Here is a 21,038-nt window from a genome sequence, read left to right on the forward strand (position 1 = left end):
ATATGGATGAAATCAATATTGATATAATATCGATATATTGCCCAGCCCTCGATACAAGATGAAAAAAATATATATTCATGTTACGCTGAAAAGTGGGATGACAAAATATGAGGTACAGCTAAAGAACACAGTGAAAGAAAACGACTTCAGGGAGTAGACAAGCAGAAAATGGGCCAGGGGCAATTTCAGCATGTTTTACAGACAGCCAGGAGAAGTACACCTAATAAGAGAATGAAAGACGGAGCAAGAGAAAGGTAACAATACATAATAATAATATTATTATTAACATTTTTAAACCATTGGCTGTGAATGCAGCTATGCTTACACTGGTGACACGTGCGCCTTGCAGAGCCTTTGTATTAATTAATGTGAAAGAGTCATTTGGATTCAAACGGCAATGTGCTCTTTGACATAAAAGAAAATGGCCAGGCATTTTTGTTCTCAGTCTGAGCAATTTAAGAGGAACGATAGAGTCCATAGCAACTATAAACAAATACAAAACCATGACTAATGAAGGCCAATTCTCCCCTGTTAATCTAAGACTAGAAATTCACAGTGTAGGCATTAGAAGTAGGGTATGAATAACTGCTCTCTGATAAAATAAAATAAAAAATTAGTAGTATTGAAATAGAATCAACTCAATCAAAGTTTTTTTCATGGAAATTGTATACGCAGAATCCACTTCATACTGAGGACAGTGCATGCTACACATAAAGATTGATTTTGAAATGGTGAAAATGCGATTTAAACTTTCCCATGTGATCAGACATTTGTTCCATGTATATAAAAACATATATATATATATATATATAACCGCTGTACTGTACAAGCACACAGCAAAAAAGTGTTTACCACTGTCACCTGCAAACTGCTTAAAAAAGGTCGGCCTCTGTAATTACCATCCCACTCTGCTGTAACAAAGACTGTATAAATCAGCTATTTTTCATTCACAAGTCATGCTCCACAGACGGAAACGTCTTCAAGAAGAACACCTCCCCATCACATAAATCACAGTTCTCACTAACACGTCAGTCTGGATGGGCTCATTTTCATGCCGCACACATCATTCCTCAGACATGTCATAATTACTTGTCTCCTGACATTTATGAAGTAAGATGGTGATTTCCGTCCTTCAATTGATCTTAATTGACCGCTTTTAAAAGCCAAGCTAGTTCTTTCATTAGAACAAAGGCCAGACAGCTAAAAAAGAGAACAGAAAGTGTGTGTGTGTGTGTGTCTGTGTGTGTGTGTGTGAACACACCCCAGCATACCCGCAGCCCTGTTGATTTCTGTAATGGGCTGGTGGGTGCAGCTAATCTCAGTTTTGCTGTCATCCTTGTCACGGTGAGGAGAGGCTGATCGTCAGCCAAACGGCGCCGCGCTGCTCGCCACTCAACCCTGCGTCTCATCCTCCCACGGCACGGCTAATGAACATTGCTAAATAGGCTGCACGTCATGTGGCTTTGCCGATAATCCAAAACTACCCCGGGTGTCGGAAATAAGATTCAAATCTTTTCAAACCTTCGATGAAGCTTCACATAAAACTCCAGCGATTAGTAAACCTCTAATTCCACACCCCTCTCATGACATAAACATAGTCACTTCATTAGCATTCTGTTTTTCAAAAATCCTTTACAGATAGCATCAGAGTTAATGGTTACAAATATCCTAGGGGCTCAGAGAAAGCAGAACACCTGCAGGGTATGCCGTTTCCTACAAGAGCTTGTTATTCCACTTTGCACCTGCGACACACTGTTTCTCATGCCGTGGCAAGTGAAATAAAGCAAACATTAAATATTCCTCTTAATAGCCCTCTTAATGGAGGGAACCAGATGTGTTTAATGCACAACACATCCATCTCAGGTCTGAACAGTTTGCACAATCAGCAGTAACGGAGTTTGCCTCCATCTCTCATTTTTCTGCCATTTAAACACATCTTACCCCTCAGTCTGCTGACTGTGTGCCATGTCTCAATTACACCTGCTCTCACCCAGATGACGTTAATGCCCTTAATTCTTTATAACGTCATTAGATGCCACGGCCAATCATCCCATCACACATGAATTCGAGTTCAAGAAGGTGGAACAATCTCATTACAGCGTCTTCCATTTGTTTAGCATTCTATTAGTACTAGTGCCACCACATTAAGATATCTTTGCACAGCTGTTGCATTGAGGATATTTTAATTAAATGTGTCTTGACTCAATAGGTGTGTGCTGTTAAAAATCTGCAGTGACAGTCAGGGCTTCAGGGTCTGTCAGTTGGTATAATTGCAGTATAACTATACTGGAGATGGTGCCAGCAGGAGGTGGACAAAGGAGGTGGACAACGACTGGTAATTGAAAGGCAGCTGGTTGGATTCTTAGCAGCAGCAGCGGGAGGGTTCCTGCTGTGAGATGGTAAGTGGAAGTCGCCACTAAACCTCGGATGCTACAGTGTAGGTGGGTCTGAAGAAATGCATGTGGGAAAAGTAATGAGCACCATAAAAAAGATACTATACTGTATTTGAGCTCTTTAACCTGTTGAAGTGATGTGCCTGGGCTAGCTCACTGCCTCCTGGATTCATATGTCCATGGTCAAGTAGCACATCGTTTACATTAGCAAGTAAGTAAAGTTACATTCATTTATATAGCGCTTTTTACAGACATAAGTCCCAAAGTGATTAAAGAGGCATAATAAAATAAAAGAAGAGATCAAGATAGTAGAAGTGACAATACATAATACATAAGAGAATAACACAATAACGCACAGCATAATTTGCAAATAGTGCATTCAGCTTATGTCCGTCTGAAGATGTATGTCTTTGGCTGATTTTTATATACAGAATCTGCAGGCAGTAAGGGTGCAGGCTGAGCATTCCAGAGTTAAGGTGCGCTTGATCCCCGTGAAACTTAAGGTGATTGCGTGGGATGGACAGAAAATGTAACATGTTTTGAAGTGGGAGTGCGAGCAGATGAATAAAGGGTGAAGTAGAGCAGTCACATACGTAGGTGTCTGACCATGGAAGTGAGAGTGAGACTGTTGAAGTGGATCCTATATGCTACAGGGAGCCAGTGAAGAGATTTGAGCATACGGGTAATGTGAGATTGTTTATTTGGCCTAGATTGATCGTCTGTAAACTATTGAGAGCAGATAAGTTGAATTGATTCACACCTTCCTAAAAATTAAAAAGCTTTTTCTAAAAAAAAAAGAAAAAAAAAAAAGAAAGAAAAAAAGCTCAACAGTAATTATATACACCAAGTTACAATTGTACAATGTTTATGTTTTTGCTGACTTGAACTACACTGAGAGTGGAGAAATACTAAACACTTTCAAGTAAAAAGTGTTCATCTATTGTTTAGCATGAATAACAATTAACAGTTAATTTATGGGCTACATATGAACCAATTGCACTGTTTGGTCAGGATGCTCCATAGCGAGCTCCGTGGAGCTGAGCCCCCTTGATACAAGCTCTGTGTTTGTGCAACAAACTGGTGTATGTGTGTCCAGCCGTTTAGCAGACCCCCCGGCCCGGCATCACGGAGCTCACTGCGGTGCGCCCACCACAGTGGAGCATTTGTATGCGTGTGTTCAGCTCTCAGATCAAATTATGGAGCATGCAAAATTCACCAAAACTGACATTCCTAGTTTACATTATAGCAATCAATTTAAATTAATTACACCTGTCACACCACCTTGGACCAGAGAAGAACCTGAATTGATGATCCCTATGTACTGAATTGGGAATCATTGTGGATGGAGAATCAATTTTAAAATTGAATTGTGACCCTAAAAAAAAAAAATCTAGTTGTGAGATACTGTTAGATTTCGAAATTTTGCGAGGCTGCTTTTCTGCTCACTCATATTATGCATGCAGCTGTTTTTTATGTGCACAAATTGAAACTGATTAAAAGCCATATGTACACCACGTATACGCAGCAGCAGAAAACTTTAGGCAACGATCCATTTAGCTGTTATTGTGTTGGAACGAAGCAGTCTATGGATGATTACAAAGCAAGATGAGGAGAAGGGAGGAGAGGAGAGGGGGAGACCAGAGGTTCTGAGTTCGACACCAATGAAGATGAGAGGGCAGCAGGGAGAAAGTGACTGAGCTATTGATTAATCATTGATCAATACCAGTGGTGGAAGAAGTAGCCTAATCAGACATTTTACTTAAATAGAAGTATAGCACAAATTTAAAAAAACACCGTTAAAAATAGGGTATAAAAGTAAAAGTACTCACTATGCAGCCAAATGGGCCATTTTGGTTTTTTTATTATCAGTGAAGTAACATAAAAGATGCATTATAATGTTGTAGCTAACTGCAATAGAGCTAATTCTATAAATGTTTATACTGTGTCATATTTTATCTACTCATTATGAATAAATGTCATGGAGAAGTTGCATCAAAATTGCACTCAGGTAAATTGACTTCTTTCTTTCCATCACCATACAATGCCATAGTGTACCAAAAAAGGGTGCAACCAAATCATGTGCTGTTCCGACCAACTCAGACACCTGGTAGCACCAGTGTTTCCAGTGGAAAAGTTGGAGCTGGAGCCCTGAGATTATCCACATGTTATCCCAAGTATCCACATGTTAACCACACTCAACTTCAGGAATGTCTCCTTATCATATTACACAGCCAGGCAGACCTGATAGTGTCCTGTGGGCTATCTGTCTATTTTATAAGCACTTGAGCAATGCAGGACTGGTATAGACAAACCTTGCAAGATAGTGCAACACTGTGTCCAGTTCCACCTTGTATGACATTCTTTGTCAGGACAGGAGGTGTTCTCATTCCTGCATTTCTGAAGAACACTGATTTCTCTGGAATCAGATGTCAAATCCAAAACGCTTTCACAAGGCTCCAGATGAAATGTCAGGTTTCATCATTACTAATATGAAAGCGGCCATCCAACAGCAGGACTTTAACCCTAAGCTGGGAGGTCAGTGTCTTCATCACCACAGCTGATATGTTTCCATTAATATGTCTCGTCTGTCATTGATTTGTTGGAATGAGGAAGACAAGTCGAGAAGTCGACTTTCAACTGTGTGACTGAGTAGAAGCTCAGATGATGCCGGGGCCTTTTGTCTACTGGCATCTGCTGTGTTTCTATGAAATTATTTTCCCTGAGTAATACGAACAAATTTGTTCTGTCATTGTTAAAAAGTATACAAACATATTGCAGAATTAGGGGAATAATAAGCATGACAAAACACATGAGCGCTGTTCTTTATTTACAACATCTGCAGTGCTTGTTTGTCATTAATGTGATTGCTACTGTACTGCATTTATCAAGCTGCACAGAAATCAGCAGGCTGCTTCCCTACAACAGGGACGCAGCCAATGTTTCAAACATGAACTCCTTAAGGTCAGGTCAGGGCCATTCAGGACAAACTCTATGAATATAAATCAGCTACCAAGGAGAGCTGCCAATCCAGGAGAAGAGACTTGGCTGCTACGCAAAAAGCCAGATGGGAGACGGATACAACATCTCCATGTACCAGAAGCATCTAATAATAGCATGACAGCACTACTCCTTGGACTAATGTTCTCTGGTTTAACGTCATCAAATGAGAACAGAAATTGAAACAGAAGACTTTCACAATAATTGCTGATTTCCTAAGTAAGATATGGCCATGTTCTATGAGAAAAGAACATCTCTGTGGAACCGGATCCTCTCCAGTGTATTCAGGCCAATGTGTTGTCAACAATATTATTTTATATTTGCCTGTCAATTACCCTGTTGTTGATAATATTGCTCATTAAAATGGCTCATTAAAAGTGTCCCAGTCATCCACTCGAGTTCCATTACCAAACTGGATAAAAAGAGAAAAACACAAAATTGGCAATAACATTTTAAGCAAAGGATGAAAGTAAATAACAGGAACTCTGTATGTTGTGTTAGTGCTACATCCCTCAGCTTAGTATCAGTGCAATCATTACATCACTAACATATTACGTTTAAGTGCATGCCAGTTTTCTGACACTACACAAAAAACACTCCTTTACATGTGTAGCTTAGTGGAGTAAGTTATAATAAAAGTATGTGTAAGTGTTTATTCTATTAATTGTGGTTAATTATAAAGGACCTGAATCTAAGAATATACAGAAAAAGTTAAACAATGTGAAGTAACTAAAGCCACTCTACAAGGTGATGGATTTGTTGCTATAACATTGTTTTTGTCTTTCCTCTTAATGAAAAATAGAATAATCATCGTAGCAGTGCCTGCGGATAAGCAGGCATTGACTATTTAAAATAATATCAAGCTTGTGTACCTGCAACACACAGCAACTGCTGTTTTTTTTGTTTGCCGTCTTGTGTCAGGTGTGTTGTTTGGACAATAAACCGTTTTTAATTGCTATTGGGTTAGTTACAGTTTGCAATCCTGGCAGTCGACTTGCAATAAGAGCAGTAACAATAGCTCTGGCTAGAGAGTTGCTTAATCAACAGGATAACAGCTTTTTATATGAACACATCTGGCAGGCCATTTAAACCATCCAGCATTTTCCAATGTAAATGTGTATGCTGCTGACTCAGGCACAGGTGAATCCACTCAAGTTAACAAGCTTCTAGACAATCAACACTAAGAAAATTATTCTACAGCAAAAAAATCAAAAGAAAACAGTTTAAAAATGCTTAATGTGCTGTCTACACACAGACATTATTTATATCATTTTTTTTTTTCAAATTGTCGATCAACATTTTTCTTTAAACTTTTAAACTTTTCAAGTAGGCCTGGCCTGAGATACAGACTGACTCCCAAAATTATGCTCCAATTCTCTTCATTTGAGCCATTGAAATATGTGGTATTTAATCTACAATTTCAAATCTAGAAACCTTAAATTTTCCTCACACAGAGCTTTCCTCACATCACAACTTCTGCAAATCCATTATTGAAGTTCATCTTGAGTCCAAAAAGAAACATCAAGGGAACAATTTAGGGAACTAACTAACTCTATTAATACATCTTATCTGGCCTTGCAGTCGAGGTGGGAGACATATTTACACAGTTGTACAGAGAGTGACTTTGCCAAATGGACTCTCTGCACCACATCCGAAGGGCCAGTCTGAACTTCAGCACACGCCTGAAGCCTCCACAGAAGAAAAGGATAAATCAATCTGAAGGCCCATACATTCAGGGGAGTGAATACACATGGTAACACCAGCAGCACAAGAGTCTGAGCTATCTTAAAGTATATGTGAGATTGTGGCTTTAAGACAGCAGAACATCGAGGCTATTGCCTGTCAAAAAGGGAATGCTATTCTTTCAAAGATAATTTTACAAATAAGGACTAAAAGCCTCCAGATACCCATCTGTTCCACATCTCAACCCTCCTAGTTCACTGCATTTCAGCAAGGCAAGCTTTCAAATCCGGCTCTTTGCAACCCATCTCTCTGATTCAACACTTTGAGGGGCCGCCTTAGGGCATTTCAATTATGCATCAACTACTGATCAAAGGCAATTAATAGGCTGATAAGCCTTTTAACCTTCAACCTTGCAAGGGCCTTCAGTTCTGTTAAATAAATGATCAGCCACAGGGATATTGTTTTTGCAACATTTGTAAATTGAAAAGTCTGCTGTGTGGACAACAGTGCACCCAGGGTCTCTTGAGTGCATCCGCAAGATTTAGTGCATCTGCAGCTTTGGCAACGCCTCATTTCGTCGAAAGTGCTGATTATCATCAGCTGATCCAGTCTCACCTTCATCAGTGGACAACCAATCCCATTAGTAAACATCATCAGTATGCTGATGCAGGTATGAGGATCAGAGCATCGGGGCTCAATAATAGGGAGCGTGATTTAGGCACGAGAAGCCCAAACAAACAGGTTAGCCCTTTCGGTGTAAAGACAGCTGGGGATGTTTTATTTGTGCCAGAAAGCACACATGACCATTGTCAGTGTGACCTTGTTTCACATTGATAAACACAACTGCTGGATAAAGAGCAAGTCCACTGAGGTGATTGGTTCAACACGTCAGACTGTTGCAATCTTGTTCAGGGATTAAAATCAACCTAAATTAAAAAGGGAGTTTCTCTAAAGTTAATGAGGGAATACGTTTTTGCGTAGTTTAAAACATTAAAGAAAAGCTACATCTGTCGCACCTAATTCTATTTTGTGCAGGGACAAACAGACATTTTCAACATAGAAAACCAGTAGATTCCAATCTATCACGGTAAGACTTGCTAAAAGTGAACATAAAGTTGATACAAAAACACAAAATTCACAGGCAACATCCCATAAGGTTTCCTGCAATAATATTTTATTACAATAATAATGGCTTAGTACCTCCTTTATATTATTCTGTACACGAGAGACCAACTGTTTTGTTACACTTCGCTGCAGATACCGCCTACCTTTTCTCTGGACAGAAAAGTGTGCTGCACGTGACCAGTTTGTTAGACTCAACTGGGAGGGGAAAAAAGAATACAGGATCATTATAGATAGTTCGGAGACAGGCGGGATGTCAGACTTCCTCTCTTTCATTTTGTTTTAAGAACATGACCTATTTTTTTTCACTGACTCCCTTGTACATTTCGTCTTCTTTCCCCTTGGTACATTTCCGTGCTTTCACAAAACACAGGCCTGAAAAGGAATGGGAGTTTTCATTCCGGATCTCCTTTTCAATTAAAATGCCTCGCTTGCCAGGAGGAGAAGCAGTCCAGCTCTTATGCAATCCTCCTCCAAACATTGAGGCTAAGTGGCAGAGGGAATAGAGAGACAGAGAGTGAAACGAGGAAAGAGAGACGGGGAGGAATGAAAGGAGTGCAGTGCAGGAGGGGCAATCCTCACAAGTGTCTGGCTCTGTCTGACCCAGTGAGTGGCTTTCCTTTGTCAGGATATGGAGTGTGGGTGGGAGGGAAGTGGGGTTGCTTCCGTCTTCATTCACACACTTTCTTCACAGACATGGCCACTCAGACATGGCCACACGCCTCCACATGGCTCCCGCAAATGTGAATGAAACATACAGTCGGTAAACATACAGTCGGCCCACCTGACGTCACAGGCCCCCTGCCTCTCACCATGGCCCCAACAGATCCATTACAGAAGTTGCTGTTTCCAGCAAGGGGCTGCGGAGTTGGCAGAGATGGAACAAACGGGGGCCTGGCACTGCAGAGAAACTTTGATAAATACAAGCGGTGATAACAAAACTCCCGAGGGAGCAGGAGAGAGGCTAGAATGAGAAATGGAGAACAAAGGCAAGCCGTGAGTTTTCCGAAAAGTGAAACTGCTGTGTTGGCTGTGCATAAACCCCCTCCTCTGCTTCCAAAACCCCCAACAGCCCCTTTCTGCAACCTCAGAATGCACAGCTGCTGCTGGAAATACCAGGTCAGACGCATCTGAGTAACGCTGTGGGTTTCTCAGGATGGGATTTTCTGCATTTCACTGCTACAAGAAAGCCCATCCAATTACTCGAGATGAAACTGCGATTACGCTGCAGTATGCTGATCAGCATTGTAGCTAAATATGTCCATGATATAGTGACATCACAGATTAGATTGATAGGTAAAAAGTTGATGTGATTGTTTATCTATGAACATGACTTGTATATAATATACAATGACATGACTAAACATCTTTACAGATATAAACATCCATTCATTCTGTTGACACACCTACAGAAAAGCATTCACAGATTTGCTTTACTGAGGCCTGCAGCCTGCATAACCACTGCATACATAAATGTAATATCCACAGCAAACAATCCCCATGGACTTCCAGTTAAAGATGAGGAGAGGCTCCAAGGAGGCCTCTCAAAATGCAATGCATCTTTCAAGTAATGAGGAAAACGCCTGCTTGCCTGGGGATGTATGCGAATGGGGTGGAGCTGCAAGGAAATGAGGAACCAAAGGTGTAACATATGCCTTACACTTTCTGGTATACGCGATTGTAGCATAACAAACATAAGAGTGCTCTAACTTGCATTAAAAAAGAAGAATTGAAAATATTTGGTATATATCCATTTACCCATCCATCACTCCAGCCTTAGATTGGAGCAGGTTTAGCAAAGGAACCACAGATGTCTCCCTCGCCACTTCCTCCAAATCATTATGGCCCATCACAAGGCACTCAACTGCCAAATGGAATATAATCTCTCTGAATTCTGGGGCTGCCATAGGGTCTTCTCCCAATTGTGCATGTCTGGGGTACCTTGAAAGGAATGCATGCTTCTTAATCAGCAAATCTGGGTATCGTTAAACCAAAGACCAAATTATGCCACACTGACATTGACATTTTTGAAAAACTGATAATTTAGCAAGCAGCTCATCCATTTCGAGTTTAAGGCTTCTATCATCCACATCACCTCTCCATTTAGCCTCCCCATTATCTTCTCACCATTTTCCTAAAAGCAGTCAGGATCTCTGAAATCAAATGTCTCTTGGTATTTACTCCTCTCAAAATCGCTGACCAGCACTATCATGTTTATTTGGTCCCCTTCAAGATGGCTTTGGTATTGTAATCACTTGCATTATGCTGTGGGTGAAGACTTAAACAGGATGAGAAGAGCCCATTGTTATTCTGATGGCCCTGTAGACTCCACACTTTGCCTTTCTCTGGTCAGGAAAGGAAATGACCCACCTGGTGCAATCAAAGTATCGGGACTTTACTGCTCAAGTGTTTTATTCTACTGCATACTGCCTCTTGACACAGAGGGAGCAGTGGCTACTAAGCAGAGGGTGTAGAGGGTAAGGGTCTCTTCAAATAACCCCTGAGGAGTCTTGCTCTGTTTCCTTTCTGAGAAATTCATCACAGCATTATACATCAATGCACCAGTGTGGCTGTGAGCATACTCTGGTGACATCCCGTACCAGGGTGAAAAAAGAAAGAAAATGTACGCAGCAAATAGTAGTGTATCCTGAACCACAACCTGAAGGAAAGCAGCCTTTTTTTTAATTATGTTTCTATGAACCACATGAGAAAGAGTTCGCTGTCAGTCTCTTTTCTCATTTGATCAGTGTAATCACATTAGCCGGATTCATTCATTCACACTTTGAGAAGAAAATCTGAGCTAACACACTGCCTAACTAATTAACAACAAGGCTTACAAGAACTATTGTCCACAACTTCACCCTGTTATAAAATTATTTTCAGAAGCTCTCTGAATAGGGTGAACCATGCAAAAATCAGTCACATAAATTGTTAGTTGGTAGAGTGGACTACTATTTACTACTATTAGTTATTATGTGGATACCAGCTGAGAATCACTTGATGAAGATATTTACTTGAGTCTGCTTTATCCCATTCTGTTTATTCTTTTTACCGAATCCAAACCGAGAAGGCAGCCAGGGGACACGACGGCAGCAAAAAAAGAGGGGAGAGAGAGGAGGAAGACACGAAGCCAAGTCTCTTCTGTGTGTTTGTGGGTGCTGATGAGTTAGGCTGAGAGGACATAGAGAGGGTTTCCTGCGGGGCAGCAGTCTGCTCTGAATGGACCAGCTGTTCGGCTCATTCTGGTGTCCCAGTGCCCGCTGAGAAGCCAGGTTCAGCCAAAAAGAAGCACAGACAGAGCCTCGCTACATTGCACACGGTGACAATGGCTGCTTTTATGAGGGGTTCCATTAAGAGGTGACCAACAGGCTCCAAGATAACTGGGTAGAGCATATGTCCTCATCAGGGCAGAACTTCTGTTACTTCGTCAAGTCTTTTTCTTCGGGACATAATCCACCTCCATTTCAACCGCAAAACTGGCCCGGACTGACCCAGCACGCCTAGCCTGTGAGTGACCTCGGGGCCCCTAGGGAGGTGTTGATGGGCTTGGTGTCCCAGCCTTGGAAGCCCTGCTGACAGTGACATGTGGGCCTGCTGACGGAGCACGAAGGAGGGGCCGAGAGGAGCATGGTGAAGCAATGTAGCCAGACATCTGTGGACTTGTGTGGGGCAGCAGAGGGTCAACCCCAAGGCAGAGGGGTGGAGAGTAATGGATGCCTCTACTTTGTTTATCAGCGAGTGCAAAGACAGGTGCTTATGGACACAACATAAGGACATAATGGAGAAACTGAGTGCACTCAGTTAATCATTCAGTTTTGTAACAGACTCAACTTCAGAGAGTGGTAGATATTAAACGTGTTAACTCTGCTGGGATTGAATCCACGCTGGAAGAACACAAAAGAGCTGGAGGTTCAAATTGTAGCATCACCTTTATAGGGTCTCAGCGAAAGCTTCAATTCAAATTAACCATGGCTGCTTATCTGATTGAAAAGATGAGTGTGATAATAAAGCATTCCAGCATATGCTCTGATCACTGAGATACTCTGGTATCATCATGAATAAAAACACTATCCTAATCACCACACACAATCTACAGAGATCCTGCCTACTGCCTGGATTTTCCCTTTATTATTATTTTGCTGTCTTTTGGACATATCTGTCTTTGGGACATATCTGGGCATCAGCGAAGAGCGTCTGGGCCCCACGCGGCAGTGCAACCCTCTAACAGTGCACCCGTTCACCCAGGTCGCCATTTTTTCATGCCCCTCGGCAACGGATATCCTGGCACAAGTATGACATCTATGGGCACAAGGCCCATATTATTTCCAATGTATTTCCCTGCTCTTCTGTCTCTCTCCTCTGCAGTTCCACCGAGAGCCACACACACACACAGCGGATAGAAGCCTGCCCTTCAGCTGCATTCATTCAACAACATGGCACCTTCCCACAGGGTTGTGTGGAAGTGTGGGTTTGTTTAGTTGTGCAAGACAGACACTATAAAGATTTGGTTGTATATCGTGATTGGTTGACTGTCCATCAGCCTCTGCTTCTCAGACGAAGGTTTCCCTGTTTAATCGGTGCCAAAAATCCCAGCATAAAATATTCCCTTTTGTTCTCTTTTTTTATGAGTCAACATCTGAAACAGATATGTTGAATTTTTGAAAGACTAAGTGTTTTCAGAAACTGTGATACTAAAAAATACTACATTCCACAAAGCAAATCAAATCTTCAAAATCAAATTTTCTTACCAGTTATAATGATGGGAGGAAAACTACCATCTCCCACAGTCATGAACACAGACAAAAGATGCTACACGGACCAGTACCGTCATCACCACCGCTACGACACAAAGCACTCGCCTCTGTAATTCACCTGCTGCCTCGTGTAAGCAACACATCTCTTTGTCTGCCACATCTGCTCGAGCTTAATGAGCTCTGAGGCCTGATAATAATATTACTGCCTGCAGAGAACAACACAGAGAAGAGGTTTCCTTCCTCTGTGCATAGGGGACAAATCAAAAGCAGACTTGTGTATGCTGTCAGTAGTCATTACAGAGACCCCAACGCTGATGTGCCTGCATATGTGAAAAAAGACAATATGTATGGACATATAGACATGTTGCCAGCCCTCTTGTCTGCAGTCATTACCCAAAATACACTGATGTGTACGATGCAAATTGACGCTTGCGCGCTGGATGTAATTTTCAACCACACATGTTGCTGCACTTGATGTGTCCTTTTTGGTTGGAGCTGACCGGTGGGGTGACTGACCCACCACGAAGCCGCTCTTAACAGGATGGAAGATTTCCTGTGGCTGTCAGTGAGGCCTGAAAAGCGGAAATGTCAGCAGTTGAGATTTCATGATATTTACTGCCGATCTCCTCACTCACTCCTCCACCCCCCCAAAGCTTTAGAGGCTTGTCAGAGTCGACCTGTGTCTGAGTCATGCACACGTCCAAATATAATACAGGCTGACAGTGCTCAATAAACACATGCTTGGATGTTAATGGAGCACATGATCTAGCGTTCCATGTTTGATATTTTGTGCATGTCTGTGGGTAGTGTTGCAGAGAGGCCCAATATGTCCCTCTCAAAAGATTTATAATAAAAATGATTTTCTTTTGACAAACTAGACCATGCTTAATTTTGAATTTATATATTTTAGACATTAAGTATTCAGTGGTGCATAACTACATCTACATTAGCATGCATCTCTGTGTGCTAGCCACATCCATCTAATACTGGATTGCCCTAGTTGTCCATGTACGCCCTTTCTTAGGTAAATTAGAGGGTATTCAGATGCTAAATTTAAGTGTACACTTCTTCACACTTCTTTTCGGACATGTCAAAAAAAAGAAAAAAAGAAAAAGTTATTCATATATCACTGATTTCTAGTTGTGTAATGTTTTGTTTTCTGTATGACACTTACTCTCTTTAATGTTTAAATCTAAATCTAAATTTAGTTTAGACACTTTCCAGCTAGTCGTCTGGGCGTTCTAGTTTTAGGCTCCGATTACAAAGCAGTAACCCAACAATAAAATCTATATAGGTGAACAACAGGTTAATATTCAGTTCCTCACTTTAGAACATCATCAAGCTATTTTCAGACAATAAGATGCTACATGGTCAGATACGGCCTTGAACACTGAACTCACACGCTGTCAGAATGACAGCCAACATTCACATGTTCTAAAAGTAGTCCAGTTTGCCAGATTATGGAAGGTATTAGCGTTTCCGAGAACATAAAAATGCAATTATTTTAGTGACTCAGAGCTTTTGTGTTTGTTGATCTGATTAGTCAGCAATTAGTGTATGTGAGAAATTCACAGCAACTGACGGCAACAAGATTAAAAGACATGTTGGGATTGAGTGTGTGTGTGTTTGTGTTTGTGTGTGTGTGAGCGTGTGTGTGTGTGTGCGTGTGTGTTCAGCCTTGCTTGCTCAGCGGCTAGCCTACAGTAAAGTGTCTGGGTGCCATGTTTCTTCAGAAGATGAGTCAGACCACAGATGACATGTCTTGCTGGTTAAACAAGGACACATGCTTGTCGAATGTCAGACTGATGTAATTTACATCCAAACCACAAATTACACAAACTCACACTGGAAGGCAGTTTGGCTGTTGTGTCTTATGTTTGTGTGAGACCCATTAATAATCTGGGGTTAAACATAAATGATCTTGACACTGGATTGTATGATTGTAGTGAACTGCCACTTTATGAAGTTAACTGATGGCTTGGATCAGAGCTTCTGGATGTGTAAGAATAATCAAATTCAACAGCTTTTCTGCCATTTGAAGTCACTAAAGTTGTCGTCTCAGTTCATTTTCTTAGTCCTATTTTTCTTTGGGAATTTCATGCAGAAGCACTGAAGCAGTTTGCAGTTTCTCAGAATAATTAGTCAAGAAAGTGAGTAAGTGCAACTTGAGTTCAAACTACTATTTCCAAGATCAAGAATAAAAATGTATGTTTAACTTTTAAGCCAATATAGGTGAGAAGTCCAAAAGTGGTATGAATTAAACAGCTACTGAACTCACAGGTCACAACAAGTCCAACTAAGGACATTTGAGATGTACACAAATATAAACAGTACATAAATGTGACCTGGCAAATCCTATTGTGACATATCAGGTTACAAAAAACAACTGTATTTGTGGAACCGATGTATCCTTGTTGGTTGTCCTTTCCCTGTAAAAATCAATAATGGTCCTGCATTCAAACAGCATGAAGCAGTTCAATCAAAAAGCCTAACTGTCCACCACAGAGGCTCCAGGCTCAGGTCAGGCAGGCTGTGCTTTATCCCCTGTGGTGATCCCCTGAAGTCCCATATGAACAGAGGGCACCTTACTGCTGGGTTTCTCTTCGGTACCTTCAGACTCCAATGAAAACCACAAGTCTCTCTTTCCCTTTCACTCCCCGACTTTCTGTTCCCCATATATTTTTTCTGTCTCTCACCATCTTGTTCCGTGCATTAAGTTCAGACCATCCACCATGTCCTTCCTGACCCATCACTGATACACAGGGTCTGACAGTAGAAGGATGGATAGAAAAAGGAAGAACGCAGAGACAGATGTTTACAAAAAGAGAGGGTATGGCTCCATTCAAATGTGCAACGTGTATTACGCAAATCTCTCAAAAGGTCGCCAAATAATCAGTGAATTTCTATCAACAAGTGCTATTTAATAACACATCAAGAGGAGTGACAAGATTGCATCATTCGGTCAGGTGTAATAAAGAATTGGTGTCTCTGGTAGATGAAGGCATGTCATTGCTTTTTCATTTTTACGCCTAAGCTGGTATTAATGTTCGAATGATACTGACCTGAGAATAATGCATTTCCTTTGTGGGCAATAAAGGATATCTATCCATCTATCGGGCTTTAAAAAAAAAAGCTGTTTCCATCAGCCTTTATCACATCTCTTCTTTATTAGTACTCGTCCAACACTTAAAAGTAAGCCACATGTGCTACTTCAAAATGCAAATTGTGCCTCAAACATGAAGGCAGAACAGGTAATTGGACAGAAAGCAAAGTTAAATGAAAAATAACCTAGCTGGCTTGCTGTATAGCCACTTAGGAATAAAACCATCCCTCCACAGCTGAATGAACACTGGCTGTGGATGGGAATAAAAGTATGACTTATGGCTCTTATAACTTGTCAGAAGGAAATCAATCAAGTGGGGGAAAGTTTGTGGGCAGCAATACATCAAACTACACAAACTACGAGATTCGTTTTTTTTTTTCTCTCAAAATCAGCCAATTATTTTTGAAGCTTGGACTCATACAGACAGAAAGTGTGAGGGAAAGCAGAGAAAAAGAGCAAAAGAGGCAAAGTGAGCTAACAGAGAGGCAGAAAAAACACCAGCCCTTCAAATAGCTCTCAGCATCCAGTGTTCCACATCAATACAACGATCAGTATTTTTCAAGATCACTGAGCTAGGGGGTTAAACACTGCTCTGTTCTCTGGACAAAGGTCACCCAGGATAAGCTTGCTGTGAGGTCCAGTGACCCAGCCCGAGAAGCCAGACTCTGGGCTCTGGTCTGGCCTTAATCACCATGACCAGAAAGTCAATACTGTGCACAAGTCGATTACCAGGGGAGGAGAAGTCACGGCGCCACGTGATCTAAGCGTTTCCCTTATCCAGGCCACCGATCTTTCTGACAGCCGAATCATAGGCGACTTATTGGATTCAGTGGAGAACGAGATCTTTACATTAATAATTCACTCTGTCCATGGCGGCATCTCATCTCCCTCGGTGGTACAGAGAGTGAGACCATACCGGCGAAAACTGCAGGCGAGAAAATGCAAAGCTCAAATGGAAATTAATCTCTCTCTCACTGAACTATCTCATTCTCTGCTTCTTTGCTCCCTCTGTCCGCTTATTTGTTTCTCCACCTCTGTCTTCTTATTCATTCTGGTCGACTGCTGATAGCATTTCTGTGCAGTTTCTTCCACTGTCACATATTCATAATCTCCCACGCTCACTCTCTGTACCGGTGATGCATTTGAAAATAAAAACAGTGGATGAATGACAGACTTGACATTCACATCAACAGATTTATGCCGATCATATATATTGGGAAAACTATTCTGAAAAAAAAAAAAAAATGTTATTAAAAAAAAAGTTGTATGCCTCTTCCTGGTCTACTGTTGATAGTTTCCTTGTGCTCTCTTCTTCACTGTCCTCATTCCCTTCTCCACTGACCCATGCTGCTCTGATGCTGACAGAGCTATAGTCCTCTCTCCTTCATTTTCAACCACTCTCCAAATTATCAGTCTTTCTCCTCCATTTCCTTCCTCTACCCCAGTCTCCATTCCATTTGGCTCTTGCCAGTGTATCCTGGTAGTGATGGAAAGCCTAGTATGCCTTGTGAGCTGCTGTCCCTAATGAGGCTCCTCAGCCACACGTCGTATGAAATTAACAGGCTGCACCAACCTATTACAACCCAAATCCACCAGCCGGGGCCCCGAGGCGGACCCGGCACTTCACCTCATTGCACCGGCGATCGTACTGTGTGTTTGATAAGATGTGGTGCAAACAAAGACAGAAGGGTTATAGACAGAGAGAACGAGGGGTAGCCACAGAGGTAGCCACGTTAACACATCTGTATTTTTTTCCTGCAAGGGAAAATATCAGCCTTTCCATTTATCCTCTTGATGGAATAAGTAATGAGGGGAAAAGGTCACAGATTGCCTGAGTGAAGACTATCCACTTTATATTCATCAAAGTTTATTGCCAAAGACTCAAGGCCTCTCTAAATTGCAAAATGTTAGACTTATAATACGTAATTTGCAAACTACTTTCTATTCTCTTTAAATGCCTGCTGCAAAGTTGTTAATTTGAAAGAGTAGTAGACAGAGTAGTAATATTTTGGCAGCGAAAACATCCAAACACATCCAGACTGGTTCAGCCCTCATATACGCCACTTGGAAGAGAATGCATGCACAGGAGAGAGTGTTATGCTGTAACCATCCATCTGGCTAATTGGATCTCGAATCTTGGAACACACACTTGACACGCTCTGATAAGGTTATAATCTCCCCTGTGCCTTTATGGTGCTACTCCACTATTTTAATTAATTAGTCCCCTCAAGTTTAAGCATGGCGTACCTTTATAACTGTGAATAAGGAATGATTGTGAGCAAGCAGATGAACTGGAGTGAAAATTACAGTTGGTTGTGACAGCGTTAATTGATATGGTACACGTGTGTTCATTGTAGCACAGAAATGTATACATACATACAAAAAGTAAAGGGTAAATGTTTAAATCAAGCTACAATAATAGTTGGATTACCCTGCAAACAGAGATAACGCTGTGTGTGGAAGACAAACCCAGAGAAGGTCATTCCTGAATAAATGTCACCAATAAATTGGTTTCTAGAGAGAGAAAAAAGACCCCAGGGTTATTTTACAAGACAACAAGGCTCCTATAAAAGAGCTTAGTCCATCGTCTATCACAGAGAAAACAGGAATGTCCCAGACTATTGCCTCCTGGCTAGACTGATAGAGAAGACCAGAAACCCAGTGGGAGAAAGACAGATGCAGGCAGAGAGAGAAAAAAGAAGATTATATACATATAATGGATGGAGACAAGAGGAAGGGGGCAGATTAGAGATGAAAAAAGGCAAATAACGATTTGATAAAGACAAAGAAAAAGAAAGGGTGAGACAGCACAGACACACAACGATAGACAGAAAAATGTAAGAGGGTATGTGCAAGAGATGGTGAGAAAAAAATACGGACAAGCTCTGTGAGACACAGTGCTGGTTTAAGATGACGGCTTCATCACTGGGTGCTAGCTCCTCAAACCCTCCTCCTCCAACTCATGTTGTCAACACAAGCTTCCACCTCTAATATTACCTCTCACACTGCAGCAGTACAGGCTGCTCTCCTCAGTCCACTCACAGACACAGACATTACCCGTTTCCATTCACCCACCGGCTGAAGTTTCAGCTACATATCGACTGTGCATCGTGGAAAACATTGTCATTGAGACATAGTTTGCCTGCAAACAAGATAATATACAATTACATATTACCTAGCATTTTTAATGTGTTACCACTTAACATCTATAACAAAATAAGTCTACAATATTAAGGAAATATACTGCATCATTTACCAATTTTCCAGATGTTCCCTTTCTGTTTTCCAATCAGTGTCTTTACAGATGTATAACAGGTGTCTAATTAGCTTTTCAAAATCATATAGAGAAGCTTACAGCCTCTTCAAGTAAAATATATACATATATATATATATATATATATATATATATATATATATATATATATATATATATACATACCATGAAGACAGAAAGGTCTTCTATTACTGCAAGTTAAAATAAGTAAGACATGTCTCCAAAATAAGATCTGAGGTCGGGAAAGCATCCGATTACTGACCTACAGATTTGCTTTATGCAAGATACTAAAGTGCACTTAAACCTCTTCCACAAACTCACTCACACACACACAACAAGCAAGAGAGAGGGTATCAGTCCTGGGTTATGATTAAGTCTCGTCAAACAAGACAAGGTCGAGGAGAATCCAGAGGTATTGATCCCAATGCACTTAGACGGCAAATGTCCAAAAACGTACAGTTACAGAAGAGGAATCTGGTTCTGAGACTGGACTTAATATGATTAGATCGTTTGTACAGCAATAACTCAGAAGGGTCCAATGAATACAAGTTTTTTGCTTTTAATTTGAAATCGTTAAGAAGTGAATAGATTAATATCTTTCCATTGAATCATTATAACATTGCAGAAAAAAAATAATTTATTGAAGCATGTTTGTGACTTACAGTACCACACAAACAAGCACACTCATATGTTTTCAACTGGTTTCAGTGGATTGTGCATTTGGGTCCCTGTGAGTTTTTTTTTTTTTTTTTTTGCCCATCTGTTCCTGTCATGTCCTTCAACAGCTGCTGAGCGCTAGCCGCCCACTCGCACACACTCACACCTAAAAGCTCTCAGTCACACCAGAGTGTCAACAGGCCAGATTTCCTCTCCAGCTTGCACAACTGTAGCCACTGCAAAAAAAAATAAAAAATACAGGCCTGCAATCAGATTGGTGCCAGCCATGTCCCTGTCTATTACTAATTCACCAAGTCTGTCATCCTATCTCTTTCACGCAGCCTCTCTCTCTCACCAGCCAGTAAAATCGGACCAATAACCTCCATCTGCAACAAAGATACAAGCTACAATCTTAAGTTCTAGCACTGCTTTAGGCCAAATACTTGTCATATCAAATGACCCCGAAGTGTGTCTGTGTGCACAACAGCTGTATATGCCTCCATCTGTGCATCTGTGTGCATATTAGCAGACATCATGCGTGTGTGTGTGCCGCAGGCTCCGAGTAGCCAACAGCGGGTATGAATTTTGCCCTGTCGTCCAATGCAGTGGCCCAGACATGGATTAATGGTGTCATTAATCTTACCTTAAAAATGAATGACTTCAGCACCTTCAACCTGCACCAGAGATCCCCCCCCCCCCCCCCCCCCCCAACCCATTCAGCTGTAACGGATGGATAGTGGGTCTGCCATGCTATCCATCCTTGGCTTGGCACAGCCTGGCATAGCGGGATATCAGAGGCCAGCAGAAATGCTCTTGCCAGACACCACTTCCCAGCCAGTCATGCTTCTTCTTTTGTGTTTTTTATGTGTCCATGTGTGTGTGTGTATCTTTGTGCACTCACCTAGTTTCTTGGAAACATTTTAAACCCAAACCGGGGCAGGGATTGTCAAGATGCTTGCAAAGGTTACCAAACTGTGGACAAAAATGTTATGAAAAAGTGTTTTGCAATTGGAAGAAGAAAAAATAGATTATCCATTGTGGATAAAATGTAGGTA

General features: G+C 41.3%; 2 protein-coding genes across 6 annotated transcripts in view; one reads left to right on the forward strand and one right to left on the reverse strand.

The window, feature by feature from the left end:
• shf (Src homology 2 domain containing F) overlaps nucleotides 1-21,038 on the reverse strand; it is a 94,771-nt gene that overhangs the window by 49,282 nt on the left and 24,451 nt on the right. The window lies entirely within an intron of this gene.
• Nucleotides 1-21,038, forward strand: part of LOC311031861 (neuroplastin-like) — a 220,274-nt gene that overhangs the window by 910 nt on the left and 198,326 nt on the right. The gene's annotated exons all lie outside the window — the stretch shown is intronic.

Source organism: Eutrigla gurnardus (assembly GCF_963514095.1).
Source record: "Eutrigla gurnardus genome assembly, chromosome: 1".
Taxonomy (NCBI): domain Eukaryota; kingdom Metazoa; phylum Chordata; class Actinopteri; order Perciformes; family Triglidae; genus Eutrigla; species Eutrigla gurnardus.